The sequence below is a fragment of the Anoplopoma fimbria genome, chromosome 17, assembly GCF_027596085.1.
Source record: "Anoplopoma fimbria isolate UVic2021 breed Golden Eagle Sablefish chromosome 17, Afim_UVic_2022, whole genome shotgun sequence".
In the NCBI taxonomy this organism is placed as follows: domain Eukaryota; kingdom Metazoa; phylum Chordata; class Actinopteri; order Perciformes; family Anoplopomatidae; genus Anoplopoma; species Anoplopoma fimbria.
In genome coordinates this window covers 668276-679907 of record NC_072465.1, presented here as the reverse complement: position 1 = coordinate 679907, position 11632 = coordinate 668276, and positions in this window count along the sequence as shown.

Below are 11632 nucleotides of genomic sequence, written 5' to 3'. Positions count from 1 at the left end.
CCAGAGTCTTAAAACTGAACTCTTATTGCATGCAACATATCCACATATCCACATATCCACATATCCACATATCCAGGCTTTCTGTGTTTCAAACACCATAACATTCAATAGTCATTCATGTCATCACAATTACCTACTTGAATCTAGACACAAATGAGGCACAGGATAACTTTGCTTTGCTACATTTACATTATGGATGTTGGGTCCTAACATCTACTTCTACATTATTACTTTTCATTAACACTATGCATGACCCTCAGTTTATGACCCATAATGTCAGAGCCTCATAAGAAGACATATTGTACATGAAATGTTAGATATTATTGTCCCCTTATCTTGTTTTGTGAAAATATATTTCTAACTGTTTTACATTGCAGATATGAAACTGTGTGCGTTTGTTAACCCGACACAATATTGCCATGTGGAGGTGGATAAAAGTGTGCATAATTCATTTTAACACTGTGGCAAGAATCCATGTAATAAATAGGGACATCCTTGTTTTGCATGATAATGGCAATGAGATCATGGACATTTGTAAAGGCTCAAGACCAGACCAGTCAGCTGACGGGTATACTGGTCTTACTGGACTACCCTTATCTCTCAGGGGAAAGTTTATGGACCAGATGGCTGCCTCAGTGGGCAGGGTTGAGTGTCAGCCGACAGCAAATTATCTTCTCAGCAAGGGGCCTTGTCCTTGTAAAGTGAAGAACTAGTTTGTACCAAACTGTAAAGAAGGTTGGAACACTTTTGATTATTGATTTAGAAAGCTGGCTGGGATTGGTTGTTGACATTGATCCTCCATTGCTGCCGAGTTTATTAGTCCAGAGATGATCTGGTCCCGTGGTGATAACAGGAAGGTAAAAGTCTCAGCTGTGTTCACAATAAAAGAGCTGATCTCCAGGGAGAGGAGAGGGCACTCTTAAGTCAGTCCTCATCGTGATTGTTGTATGTGCGTGTGATCATGATCGTCACAGTTCTACCACTCATATGGTGTCTTGGGCACAAGGAGCTGATTGAACTGTCTGTACTACAAAATGTGAAGATAATAATAATAATAATCAATCCTTTATTAGTCCCACAATGGGGAAATTATTTCTCTGCATTTGACCCATCCCGGGGAGCAACTTGGGGTTAGGTGTCTCGCTCAAGGACACCTCGGCATGTTGACTGTAGAGGGGTTTGAACCACCAACCTTGTGGTTACGGGACAAGCGCTCTACCTCATGTGCCACAGCCGCCCCAATGTGCCTCGCCTCCTGCTATGAGTGAGCACCGTGCCCCCTCCTTCTGTTTTGACTCAGCAGGGCAGGTCACACAGATTTCATTCTCAGGTTCGTTATTAGCTGTGAGGACCTGTTCACATAAGGAGTGTTTTGGGTCAATAGGTCAGAGGACAGGCTTACCAACACCTGGGGGACACAGAGTTCATCGCTCAGAGAGCCATTAGCAGCAGAAAGCTGGACCCTGACCAATGACAGGCAGGCGTATCACTTTTCGATGCAATAAGAGGTCATCAGCGAGAACATGCATGTGTGTAATGTGGTCAGAGGTATGATTTTGTGCAAATGGTTGTGTGCTTTCAGGGAGTCAGAGAGAGGGGCACATGTACAGCACAAAACAGGAAGTGTTGTTGATTTTTGGAAAGGAATTGTTTCTTTGAGGTGAAAGAAAAAGGGCGGATTCAGAGGTAGGGTTGATGAATGTGTTGATGGTGGCATTTTGATAGGGGTAATTTTGACCTGACAGGGCCCAGGCTCTCTCATGAATCAAAATGTGTCAGCCAGGCGCTGGAGATGGAGGGCCGCCCATTGTGGCTCTGACACCCATGTGAGGGGCTGAGGCTGCTGGGGGTCAAGTGTGACACCTCATTAGGACGGTGTTGATTTAGTGTGGCTGCAGCGCAACAGACCTCCTCCCATGGGGTATGGAGAGGCGTTGAGGGGGTAGGGAGCACCGAGCACCGGACAGAGAATGGGGGCCTACTGCTCTTCATCCGCAAGGCCGTCATCTGACAGCTTGCAAATCATGCACCTACACCAAACACCCCACCCTCAGCCTTTTTCTAATTTTTAAATATGCATATCTTTAACCACAAAGGGGCCATGTGTAATTGTTTTGGAATAATATGAGCGTGTATCTGAATCTAGTTTTCTAGTTTTTAGTTTGTTTTTTAAGGTGGGGGCTCTGGTTGGTGAACCCAACACCCTTGACAGTATAATTTCTACCTTTCACCTTTGATCTTTCGTTTTGAAATAGTTTTCTGTTATGTCCAGATTACTTCTGACAAGCTTCAATTGTGCTCTGAAGCTCATGTGCAAACTGTTATTTGCCGAATTTGGTAATGAGAGTTTTAAGGTTTAAGGTTTTCCTAATTTTTGACGGTAGGCTGATATTTATAGAGATTAAACTTTTTTACTTATTTAAAGTATTTTAAAGCATTTCTGCCTGATAAACATGCTACATTTATGATTTTTTTTTTTTATGTCAAACTAAAAAGAATTATTAAAGCTCATATTGACAATTTAATGTATTTTGTACTCACAGTATTCCCTCTATAAAAGCTCTGTTGAGCTGTTTCTGAGTTGGTTCATATCACAGAAAGTACTATAATCCAATTCTAACTCTTTTTCTTTATTAAGTTTCTTTTTTGTGTCTGTGTAATCATTTACATGTTGATGTTTTGTAGCTATTTCCTCTAAAGCATCCATCCAGAATCCCCAACCGTTTTTGTTGATTAAAAAAAGAGTTACAAATTAGAAACTGATGGCAGAGGGATGGCAGGATTAGCAAAGAGTGTTAAGGACAGATTTAAATTTAGACTTTTAGTTGTAGTGCCCCCATCTGGCCAACTTGTTATACTGCATAAAGTTGTTCCAAAGTTTTATCTCTGCTACTTTGAGCAACATATCAGGACATTGAGAACAACAAATATCAATTAACAACGTTTACTTAAAGTGCCATAGCTGTTTTATGGATAGCTAATATGAAAATTATTTAAATGATATAATTTAAATAATTCCATGCAAATGGTCACAGAGCATTGTGATTGATCATCTCCATTATTCTCTGATTCAGGCTTTTTATTCAGGTGGCTTGACTGATCCATTTATGTCAACTGATCTTCTGTCCCCTAATTTCTGCTCTGTTATTACATCTCAGTTTCAATTACACCACAAAGCCACACACTGCTGGACTGTCACTGCATCTCATTGGCTGGGAATTCATTGAGAAAATCAATGTCTGTCTTAATGCTTGCAACTGCTTGAATTTGATTATACTGACTCAGAGGCCTTAACCAAATGTCATAGTTTGTCACTGTGCAGCTTCCTCGTCTTTCTGCACCACACAAAAGACATTTAGTAGCCCTTTATTGCATTAACTCATCATGCATACTGAAATCTAAAATGATGGAAAGCATTGAACTTAATGAGTGTATTTGAAAATGCATGAATAATGAATGAATCTTAACCCACAGATATGGTCAGTTTTCATACACTTTTCATTCAATTCAAGACAATGGTTGTTCTTTATAAATAAATATTTGGGATTGTGTTATTTTTTTGAAATCCCGGCAAATATAAGCATTCAAATATAAAACCATATTGTCAATAAACCTGATCTTCTTCACTCCCTCGGCCTCTGAGATGTGCAGGCGCATCTGCACACACACACACACACACACACACACACACACACACACACACACACACACACACACACACACACACACACACACACACACACACACACACACGCACACACACGCACCCATAAACAAAGGTGCAGAGGGCCATCTGTCTTTTCTGATGGTACAGATCTGGGAAAACAATGAAGGCTTCGTGACATTTCACAGATTTCCATCCAGATACCTCACACTTCACACACTCAGATATCTGACATTTTCCTCAACACTGTCATGCTCTACTAATTAAAATCTTATAATTTGCAGAAATTAAATTTGTCACCCACTTATTAATAAATCCCTCTTGCCAAGAATGAATGATTTATGAATGCTGTTATAGCCAATGTCACAGTCCACTGTTGTTGCCATTGAGATTTTACTCATTAGTCTGAATAATAACTGTCACTAATTCAAGCTGTTCTCGAATGGCTTTTTGAATAGAAAGAGAGGGAGAGAGTGCGAGTGAGAGAGAGGCAGCAATAGAGAGGAGAGAGGCCTGAGAGATTAACTCCAGTGAGCTCACTCTGAGAGGCCCAGGAATGGCTGAATATTGTTCTAGTGGTGGGGAGATGGAGGGGTGGGGGTGAAAGGAAAAAAAAATCCCTATGCAGCCAGAGAAATGAACTTGATGATCTCAGGGGGGCGGGGGGAGGATCACCATTCCTTGCTCCTGACAATCAAAATTAGATTGGCCAGCACTGTGTCAACACTAGCCTCAGTTAAGGCATGACAGGGGAGGGAGGGAGGGAGGGCAACCCCCCCGTGGGTGTTTGAGAGTTTGCCATGTGAACTATGGAGACCCCACAGTGCCTTTCACTGACTGCTCAGGCCTCAAAGAAATCCGCAACCCCTTTTTATTGGCCGGCACTGTAACCGACGGCATCTCTGCACCGAGTTCTATATTTTGGCAACTCGTTATTGCTGTTTTTACTGCCATGTTGTATTAAACCCTGGAATCTGCAATGCCGGGATTGAAATCTGCAAGGCTTAAGAAAAAGAACAAATATAAACTTTATTTTTGAGCAATGGACAATGCTTCTTACTCTTTCATTTATTATTATGAAACTAAAAGAAAATATTTGCATGGAAATAAATACATCAATGCTACATGAGAAATTAAACTTTGAAATTTGTGAAGACCTTTTGTAATTCCTTTTATATAAAACCCAAATAAGAAATAGTAAATAATGGTGTCAACAATGCAAAATAAAAAAGCCTCTTAAAATTAAAAAATGAAGCAAAAAAGCACCTTATTCATATAGATATATGTAAGAGAAAAAAGTATAATAACCTCTGTGGGCTAAATGCTGACTTTATTGGGGGTTGTGTTTTTGGAGGTTTGATCAGTGAGCTGGAATTATTTTGTGTGTCCAGCTCTACCACATCAAAGAAGTAGAGCTGTGTCCTTGTATAACCTTCCTGTTTTTTTATATATCACCCAATGAATTTTATCTGAGACAAATCAATATTGAAACAACAGTTTTGTTAATACTTCGTATTATTAAAAAAATGAGCATCTTGATGTTTTTGTTTTGTTTGTCTCGTATCTTCATGTGTTTGTTTTTTCCCTTACAACAATTCTAATATTAAAAAACTGGACTGTGATATTACTGTGTTTTAATATGCAGTTATAGTTGAGCTACAGATTGAAGATTTTGTTCCAAAATCAAAGCAGATTTGAGACTATTACCAGAACTGCAGGACGACAGCAGGGGACAAAAGTTTTTGTTTTTTGGCTCTCGGGCTGATTCCTGTTTTTGCCAAAAGAGAGATGTCCGGCTGACTTTCAAGTAATCACACACTGCTGTGAGGAGCATTCAAAATAAGTGGATGGAATGTGCAGATTGCTGTGTATCGGCATAGGAGAAGCCGGTGTTTGATGTTTTCAGTCATCAAAAAGTTGTACCTGTGTGAACCAGAGAGACAATTCATTCTGACATTCGACACTCGTGCATGAAAGATTTATGTTTTTCTCATTGATGTATCTTCCCCAAAAATGTTTGCAGTCTGAATTTATTCTTATTTCAACATCATGTCCTTTGACCTATGGAGGTTTTACATGAAATACATTATAATATCTTATGATCCTGTTTTGTCTTGAGAATATCTACTTGTACACATGAATTTAAATAAGATGATTCTTGCCACTTTTAAATATATTCCTCTCTTTTGAGGCAAAGAAACAGAAAGCTACAGAAGATTGAGAGAAATTCTTGACTTTCCTGTTGCTTTGTAAAACCAACTTCAATATCTTAATTATTTGTATGGTTGCGTTATAAAAGCATATCTAATGTTGATAGAGTCATTATGAAGTGCTGTTATTTTTCTATACTTTAGGCATAAATTGTGCTTATAATCTCACATTATAACACAACATATTTCTTTCTGTTCCTTATTGCCAGATTTAATTTAGTCAGATTCAATTTTAATCAAAATTTGAAAATAACTTTTCTCACCATTATTTTGAAATGAATATATTTACACAGCACCATTGTTTTTGAGACACAGGTTCAAATACAGTCATAACTCTGTAATATTGCTGCATTCATCTGAATGAAAAGGCCCCACTGCATAGAAATTGTGAAACACCAAAAGGATGTGATTATAATTAAGAACTTAGTTAGAAACCACACTGTTAGAAAGTAAATCCTCAAGGGTAGGGATGGTCATCCGGCCCCCAGGTACTCTCAGATCTGTGGGCGTCAGCCAGGCCCACCGGACTGCACCGCACCTCCATCTATTGCAGTAATCATCAGCTTCAAACCAGATGGTGCGCAGGGAGCACAAAAGAGTGACAGCTGTCATTCAGAGAGACACTGAACCACCACAGTGAACTGGACCTAAACAGATTTAAAGACTGCAACTTCCACCGCAGGTGAAATAAAATGAGAAAGGATTTATTACATTTAGAATAAATTCTAGAGTTCACAGTGAAATTTAATACAATTTTAAAGTAAGAGTCATAGCACATTTATTTCTATATACTATGCTGAAGTTGTGCTAAGTTAATGCCAATCATAACAGCATTCAGTGTCAAAATAGTGATGTGAAAGGGTGTTTTCCATGACTGCTTTCTGTAACACAAGTAAAAAAAAAAGCATACCAGCAAATCAACTAATTCAAAATATGAAGATGACCTCGTTAATAAATCCAGACTGACACATGAGACAAAAAGAATGTTGCACTCAAAACAACACGTTTGTTTGGCGTTTAGAATGACAATTCAGTTGAGGAGAGAGACGATATATGACTTTGTGATAGTTCAGTGACTCTATGAAATACTTAAAAAAAATACTGTGTCAGTACATTCATGTTGAAACACTGGTGACAAAAATAGCTTTCCAGATATAATGTTTATGTTGTATTTATTACTCAAAAATTTGATTTTAAATCCACTTTGAGGAGGTGAAATTAACAAATTATTTCTCATTATTTTGAGGTGCAACAGAGTTCAACAAATTGAATGAGCTATAATAATCAACCACACACTAATACAACAATGATTCCTTGTTGATAATTTCAACTCATCGAGACTCAAATCGTGTGTCTCCACTGTTTATTTTATTGTCATGTGAGATTCTTTCATCCCATAAGAGTGCGTGTGATCTTCCCTGAACAGTTCCCCTCTCTAAACAGCGGCCAGTCAATGAGCCAGACAAAAAGGTGTCACTGATGACTGTGTACAGCAATTTAAGCTATTGAGAGCTGCCCCCAATTCACCTTCTTTCTGAACTTTATGGCTATAATTGCCATAAAGCTCCTCCCAAATCCTCCCAGCCCCCACCGGCCTTTCTTGAAGGCTTTCTAAAATGCTCAATATTCCAATTCGACAGTATTATTTTCAACTTCCACAAATTCCTTGATGGCATTGCTTTGTCATTATTTAATGAAGCTGTGTCAGAGTTCATCATGTTACTAGTCTTAAAGCCTCTAAAGCCTCTAATACTTCACGTTTAACTTGTACAACTACTCCTTATGTGCCAAAACAATAAAAACATCCATCAATGTCCTCCCTTGTCTATGTAGGGCGGGTATGACGGATGATGTGTACCGCACATTGATGCACTTGAGGGGCAGGGGACTGTGTGAATGTTTGTTTATGTCAAGTGAGGATTTGTCAAAAGGTTTATGTCATTGCTGGCATCAGTCTCCTCAAGCTTGTACTGGGTGGTCTTTGTCTGTTTGCATCCGTAAAGAGCTTCGTTCTCACTCTCATTTGTCCCCTATTGATTCTCTAAATTAGGTTGATGAGAGGCCCTTCTATCAGGTGGCATATTAATTGGGTCAGGCTGGATTTTATATGACATTCAAATAATGGAAACCTGGACCCCAAGACTAAACCTTTGTCCTCTGAATGCTCTCTTTCACCAATTAGCCTCGTGGTGAATCTGCTTCCTGCCACCTCTGCTGCCTGTCACTGTTTACTCTATGAATCAGGATGCCACCGGTGGCTTAACCAAGTGTGTGTGTGTGTGTGTGTGTGTGTGTGTGTGTGTGTGTGTGTGTGTGTGTGTGTGTGTGTGTGTGTGTGTGTGTGTGTGTGTGTGTGTGTGTGTGTGTGTGGTGTGTGCTTCTCAAGGTGTGAGGACAACCTGGGTTTATATTATCCATAAAACGTTGGTGCGTATTGGATAAACTGATTCCAGCGACTTAATCTGTTTAAATTTGACCACCAATCGAACAACCAAACAAAATAGAAAACGGTTTCTGCTTTTTTCCCCTGTTTTAAAACAGAGGATTGTCAATAGAGTTTAATCGACTGTATAGTTTGTTCCCCTGTTATTTTTGGAACAGCTTGCTAAAGTGACTTCTCATATATAGCAGAAACAAGCTGTGAACAAAAATCTTAAATTGATATGACGCACATGTTAGAATTGACTAGTCACACATGCAGCAGACACGGAGGAACATAAGCATGAATTTGAAGGTATGTTTCCGGGCCCCTGATGAATCGTAGTCCAATATTCACCTTCTTTTAGCTCTGTTTTTGGTCTCTAGCAACTCCTGAGGGAAATATTTGTCTCTTTAGCGGCTAAATGCTCCACTATGTTCACCAGCTAGCTGTCTTTCTGTCTGCTGTTTGGTGCTGACCAAGTAGTGAACAGTGGGTTTATCAGAGCTTTCAGAAATTAAAAAACAAATCCCATAAGCTAAATAAATGATTTATTGTACAAAAGAAAAATGACAGTAAATAAACAACAAAAGGCAAAAATAACAATTGAACAGTTATTCATATGCACAACCATTAAACTACAAAGTTCGGGTGATTTTCTTTAAAACTACACAAAGAATGGAGGAATGAATGGGGAAAGTGAGAAAAACATTGGAAGCGGCGAACCTGTCCAAAACATCATAAATGTCAACATTTGGGTAGGTATTTACATAGAGATTTCTTACTCTCATATATTTATATGAAAACACTCTCACACATACCAGTATACAAACACTAAAATTCAAAATGCAACTTCTCACCAAGCCATAGATGTGGGCACAGCTATTTATTTATTTTTGACCACACATTACCAGAGCCGCTACCATCAGTCACCCTGTCAATAACTCAATCTGAACCTGAGAGCAAGGGGACCCTGTGGTTTTCATCTACATTTTTTGGGGGGTGGGGGTGGGGGGTCTTATTGGTTAAATGTTTGCACAGATTAATCGATGACAAATTAAAAAAAGCAAGGTTTTTAGGAGGCTTCAGTGAGGTAGACAGACTTTGAAATGCATTGTAATTAATATTAATAAATAGACAACTGACCAGTTGAATTATTTCCAACCACTGCCCCTAAACCAGCTTTTTCCTCCCTTTGAAAAGTTCTAGCATATTCCTGCGATCACAAAAAGTTACAGCACACAACATGTCATCCTCTACTTTGGCTAACAATCCCTGGATACTCCTCCCATTCTTACATGGGTGCTTTCACTTAAAATACACATAAAGGCAAAAACATGTCTATGCAAGACAGTCGACACATCGTTTATGTCAAAAGGATGTAGTCTCTCTAACATGGTAACAGATTAAAGTTGGTGGGCGGGCCATTTCCAGTTAAAGCATTCTATTTTTCATTGATCCAGACACTTATAATACATATGACTTATCACCCACAGTGGGCAAGGAGGCCTTTCAGGCCACTGGTACAGTACGTCCAGGTTCCAGATTGGATAAAAGTGTGTGAGTGTATGGACAGGCCCCCGCTTCAGACAAAAGTCAGGAAAGCGTGATGGTATCAAAAAGAAGTGATAACCTCTCTAGTTCATGGTTAATCACCAGAAGCTTGAATATTTTTTTTTTTGTTTTTTTTATCCTATACTGTACAAGCTCTCTTGTGCTTGGTAAAACACAAACAACACTTTACCTCCTCACGCCATGAACGTCCCATAGTGCAAAATTTATTGTTGGTAAGGTAGAGTGCTCCAAAAAAGGTTTTTGTATCCCTTTTTTTAATATATACATATATCATTTATATATAATGTCAGAAGGCTCTTCCTTTATCCAACAGCATAGTGCTTTCGTTTACAACAAAAGGATATCTTTGCTTTGACATCCAGGAGACAAAGACAGACTTCAAGCGTTACTAATCTACTCTGTGTTCAAGCACTAACAATATTTTATGACAATGCCGATAAAGTTGAGGTGGAGGTGGATGGGGGCATTTCAAAAAGCAATCAAATATGTTCTCTAAACTAAAGTCAGTTGTTGAGTTACATTGTCTTGATTTGAACGTGTAATGTGATCTGTTGTGATTTATAAAAGCTATTATTTATGAGTACAACACTGCACTCAAAGGATTTTTTCTTCACCTGTTCTGAAACTAGTATTGAGAAAAAGTTAATGAAGCTACTGCTCTTTTTCTAAATAAGTATTTTTTAACACAGATGCAAACACTGCTGTAAGTACAAGTAATACTGTGATCCTGTTTTGTGCTATTTTTAGCTCATCAACTCACAGCAGGGTGAACATTTGAGCATTACCGACCCTCGTATGAATTATTTCAGGGTATGGATTTTGCGTTCTGTCTGTTATTACATGCTCAGTCCCAGGACTCTTCAAGTTATGAAACAGTGCATTTACTTCTCTGTTTCAAACATTTAATGCAAAAATTGAAGGTGTTGAAGTATTTTCCTTTTGTCAAGCAGAATAAAGAAAATGTGTTGGTTTTCTTGTCATCTGCCAGGATCCTGCTCCTCCTCCACTCCCGAGTGGTGCAAAATAATTTCAGAGTGCAACTACATTACAGTACTTAGTTTTAGACTTTAGTGTCGCAGTGAAACCTAAATATGTCTTCTCTACGTTTGCAGAATGGCAGAAATAGCAATACTGTCTTTATTTATCCACTTTGAAAGACAGAGTGAAAATAGTATAACCTCTTCTCTCCCTTTTCCTTTTTTAGTTTTACAAGACTACACATAAAAAAAGATCAAAGTACCTGTGAAAGGTTTCATAGATACTCAAGAATGTCACACTGGGGTGTTATACATTAATAGAGGGTATAGGTTTGGTTTTGGATCTCCTCAACTCTTTACATCACTAGAGCACTTCTCTAAGCATCTGTAAACAAGATTTTGGATTTAGACTAACAGTATTTCTAATGGCAAACCCTCCTCACATTATCATGTATTTAATTATTTTTGTTGAAGTGATGGATTACAGAATAATTCTGATAATGCCCCCATGCAAACATTTTTCTGGATAAAATCTCACCCGTAAGTAAGCGTATCTGTGTATTTCCAAACTTACCTTAGAACTGAAATTGCTTTTAAAATATTGTAAATGCTTATGTCTCCTGTCATCTCAATCCACTAACCTGGACATTTCACAAAGATGCCTTAAAAAACAAACAAAACAAAAAAAACACTTCAAAAACCCCACAAAACTAACAAATACTCTAACATAGTTTTGTCTCATTTACCGTTTTCTGAAGCTGCTCCACAAGGACAACCTCTTTAATTA